Below are 4947 nucleotides of genomic sequence, written 5' to 3'. Positions count from 1 at the left end.
GCTTTGCTTTGTTTGGATCGATGTTCTCCTTAATTTGAATATGAAAAACAGCACTGCTCTCCTCTTACAGAGACAGATAGGGGGTGTGAGTGTGTATAATTTATGGTTAATGCTCCCGCTAGCTTGATTCACAGTAAGTACAAACGAGAGCTGGAAATAAGTACTTACGCCAACTGCCTCACTCACCATTCTCCACGCCTGTGTTTTTTTTGTACTGTCCCCATCATATACTTTATGTATATTCTACTGCTGTCAAAGTTAAAGCGTTAATTGATTAATTAATCACAAAAAATTATTGCACCAATCATGAATTAACGCCGATTAATCGCACTATTAATTTTGACCATAGATTAGCCTTTAGCGTGATAGCAGATGGCTACGTTTAAGGTAGCACAGGTTGTGTTTGAGCAATAAACATAATTTCATGCATTAAAGTAAAGCTTTTAATGAATGTTTGCGTATCACATTTAGAATATTTGTTCATGTCAAAATATTGGGGTCATTTTTTTTCCATTTTAAGTTATGCAAGTAATTAACTGATTAGGTAGTGGATGGCCTTGAATGCGAACAAGAGGATTTTGAATTGCATGCGAGTCTGAACCGGGAGCCAGTGTAGCTGGTGGAGGATGGGGGTGATGTGTTGGGTGGAGGGAGTTTGGGTTATGATGCGGGCAGCTGAATTCTGGAGTTTATGGAGGTATTTGTGAGGGAGGACAAAAAGGAGAATTCTCTCCTTCGGACCTTTGGACTGTGGACCAGGATGGCGGCAGTGTGGGGGGTCAGAGATGGGCGATGACGGTTGATGTTTCGTAGGTGGAAGTTTGCAGACCGGGTAATGTTATTGATGTGGGATTGTAAAGATAGAGTGCTTTCTAGGAAGACTCCCATATTTTTGACTTGGGGGGGAAGGTGGAAAAGAGGCGTTGTCAATAGTGATTGAAAAACTGTCTGTTTTTGACAGGGTGGTTTTAATGCCGATGAGTAGAAATTCAGTTTTGCTACTCTTTAATTGCAGGAAATTTTGACTGAACCAGGTTTTTATTTCAGAGGTAGAGTTAAGAGTTAAGGTGGTAGAGTGGAGGAGGGTTTGGTGGAGAGATAAAGTTGGGTATCATCAGCATAAGAATAAAATTGGGGGTAGGAGGTAGATGATGTAGAGGAGGGGCCCCAGGACAGTGCGGCAGGAGAGGTAGGATGAAAACCAGTTCAACGGAGTGTGGGTGATGCCAATGGAAGAAAGTCTGTTGAGGAGGATGGTGTGACTGATGGTATTGAAGGCCTCACTCAGGTCAAGGAGAATGAGGATGGTGAGGAGTCCAGAATCAGCTGCCATGAGAAGGTAATTTATGATTTTGATGAGGGCTGTTTTGGTGCTATGGAGTGGGCGGAAACTGGCTGGATGTGCAAGTGCATCATTGAAAACAAACAATTTACTGAAAAAATTAGGACAAGTCTTTATTTTGTAATGAACATTTATTCGGAAAAAAATAATAATAAAAAAAATAAAATAAAAATAATATATATATATATATATATATATATATATATATATATATATATTTTTTTTTTTTTTTAATGACCAAACGTATTATGTGACTCCAGCCACCTCTCATGGTGCATGCATGAGGTGTTCCCCAACATGTTTACAAATTGCGTTCTCTGTTGCTTCGTTAAAACTTACTCTTAAAACGAATTAATAGCATCTGAGAATGTTGAAAGACAGAAGTTATCTATCTGTATTGCATGTAGTTTGAACACAAGGCAGACATGCAATAAAAACAACTTCTTCACATTCACAAAACAGAAAGTTTTTTTTCGAAAACAAAACAAAAAGTATACATGTGGCTATCAGAAAATATCTTAATAAAACAAAAGGAGCATCTTAAATGTGATTTACCATGAACAGATTGATCAGCAATTAAGGTCGCGTCCTGTGATGACGCACAAATGGAACTACGCAGGTAGAGTGAATTTCTGGCCACATTCGTCAAAGCCGAAACTTTCTAACTCTGCAAGATGAATTCTCACGGTATTTGTGAGAAGTCCCGTGAATCACCATGTCAATCTGGCTATTGTCAGGTTATTAGAACTCAAGTCCAAAAAATAACAATAAAATATAAATTCATATATAGGGTTTTTATTAATAAAAAAATAAAAATAAAAACACAAGAAAAAAATATACATAGGCATAAGTTTAAAAAAGAATGTCGACATGCATACAGTACTGCGTAATGGTGAGTATGGAACGTCATATCAACGTCAATATTAGGCCATGGTTGGGCGCCCATATATCAACCTATTTTGGCGGTCATGTGGACGTATTTATGGTTATGTACTCCGGTTATGTATTTCTGGACTAAAGTCTTAGAAAAACTTTCCGCTATTTTGGACTGTAGGATACCTTTATCTCCAAACTTGTGTTTGCTAGGTGACCTAACAACAACTGACTTACCACATAAACAATTTCAATCTACACTTGTAGCCCTTACTATCGCTAAAAAAACAATTCTTGTTAACTGGAAAAATAAACAAACTCTGAATATCGACCAATGGTCTAACCTCCTCATAAATCACATTTTAATGGAAAAAATATCTGCCTCAAATAAAAACCAAATATCAAAATTTATAGAAACATGGTCTACGTATATAGAATTTTTTAACCTAATTCCGGTTACTTAATTCTGTCTGTTAGCGAGAGCCACTACATCGTGATAACTTACATTGATGTTTCTGCATTTGGCAATTTATTATTATATTATATTATTAGTATGGGATTTTTTTTTAATGGGCTTTAGGTGAACTGATGAATACACACACGCTCGCACGCACGCACGCACGCACACACACACACACACACGCACATACACATACTCACCCACATACAAAAAAAATATATATATATATATATGTGTGTATATGTATATATATATGTATATGTATTTAAAAAAAACAAAAGAAAAAAAAACATTTATTAATTTTTTTTAATTGATTTGTTGGATATTATTTTTTTTTTTTTAAAAAAGGAGAGCAATGATGATGTCAAATCGAATGAACAATACTGAGCTCTCCTGTAAAAAAAAAAAAAAAAAATGCGGACCTCGACGCGATTCGGACAGGATCTGGAGGTCAAGTGGACGTCGGATGTTTAGTGGGTAGTCCGTGCATGTGGGTGAAATGATCTAACATGGGGAATGTTGCTTTCAAAAGCATAAACGCAAGCAAAGCTTTACTTTACCTCATTGGACGACTCTATCTATCTATCTATCTATCTATCTATCTATCTATCTATCTATCTATCTATCTATCTATCTATCTATCTATCTATCTATCTATCTATCTATCTATCTATCTATCTATCTATCTATCTATCTATCTATCTATCCATCTATCTATCTATCTATCTATCTATCTATTCATCCATCCGTCCATCCCTCCCTCTGTTTGTCCGTCTGTCTGTCTCAATTGTGAGGTGTGGTTGCTTTCAGTGACAGTTCGAAAACAGCATATGGCCTTCAATCAATCAATCAACCTATTATTATATACTGTATATTGTGGTGATATTTATTTTTATTGTGTCTTCATGAGCATACTCAGTATTGGAGTAACCCAAAAGTAATCCAAAGTAAACGTTACATTACTTTAATATTATAGTACTTGGATTACGTTACTAACTACATTTTTTAGCTGGTTACTTGTAACTGTAACGAAATACATTTACAAAGTAACCCTCCCAACTCTGAATGAAGGCTAACGCATCTGTTATCTACGACAAACTACATAGATATTAAACTTAAACCATGTCTCAGACTCATTTTGACCTATTTTATGCATATAACAAAATGGGGAAAAAATGGATTTGATGACATGGGATTGTATATTTAGCTTCATAACTCACAACGGACCCACTCAGTTCAAACCAATGCAAAAAGACCCAAATATTAAGGAACTGAAGTTAGATGTTATGAATTTCTCTTTGCGACGTTTGCGAAGTTACCTGTAGCATCATCGCAGCATGTGCCCATCATTTTCATTTCCAGGTAGCCCTAAATCCATGGTGAGTGAATACAAGCCAAACCAGCAGCATCAAATCTGCAGGATTGTGACTTTTTATCAGAGCACAATGTGGTTTCTCCATGACAGCAGCATCATTGTTTCGTCAGGTCATGTCCTCAACATCGTGGTATGAATGTACGTCAATAAATCTCTGTGTTTTATGATTGTGTAAATATGCATGAAGATGAAAAACCACCGATAAAACCACCCTAAAATATCATAAAACTGCAGTCTTCAGTGATGTTGCTTTCTTTGGACCTTTGAAGTTCTTTTTATTTGTAGTCGTGTAGTCGTGTCGTCTGGGCAGTCGCCGAGCCAAATGTTTATAGTGCAAATATACTGCACTGTTAAATGCCTGTGTCTGTCTGGCAGTCGTACAGCAAAACAACCAAAACACCGCAACAAAAATCTGATAGTATGTAGAATCATCATTGTGAAGCGATTAATTCCAAATAAAAGCAGCACACTGCGCCAGCAACATGCTCCACTAACACTGAGCCAATGTTCAGATTCTTCCAAGACACATTGGCCTTATTGTCTTCTGTGCCCTTTCTTCTACAGACACTGCCAGCATGCATGTAGTGGGTGCGAGAAGGAGCATCAACACAGAACTCTCTCAAAATGACTTTATTCAGCGGAACTTGTCAAATCGATGACATGCAGATGCTAAAAGTGGAAATTACTCGATGGCGTAAGCGCAGTGACTGATGCTGCTGAGTTAGTCACACAATGCAGAATTAGGCTGTCTGCGGGTTTATGGGCTTCATTACCAAAAAAGAGAAGTGTCTCATTATCAACAAGGTAGGGGAATTTAATAACATTTCATTTTAAAACCTCACACTTGAATGAATTTGTTTCTATTTAGGGTTACTATCACACAATATGTAGGCCATG

Source organism: Vanacampus margaritifer, chromosome 3, assembly GCF_051991255.1.
Source record: "Vanacampus margaritifer isolate UIUO_Vmar chromosome 3, RoL_Vmar_1.0, whole genome shotgun sequence".
NCBI lineage: Eukaryota > Metazoa > Chordata > Actinopteri > Syngnathiformes > Syngnathidae > Vanacampus > Vanacampus margaritifer.
The sequence above is the reverse complement of the archived record's forward strand: the minus strand, read 5'-3'. Positions refer to the sequence as shown.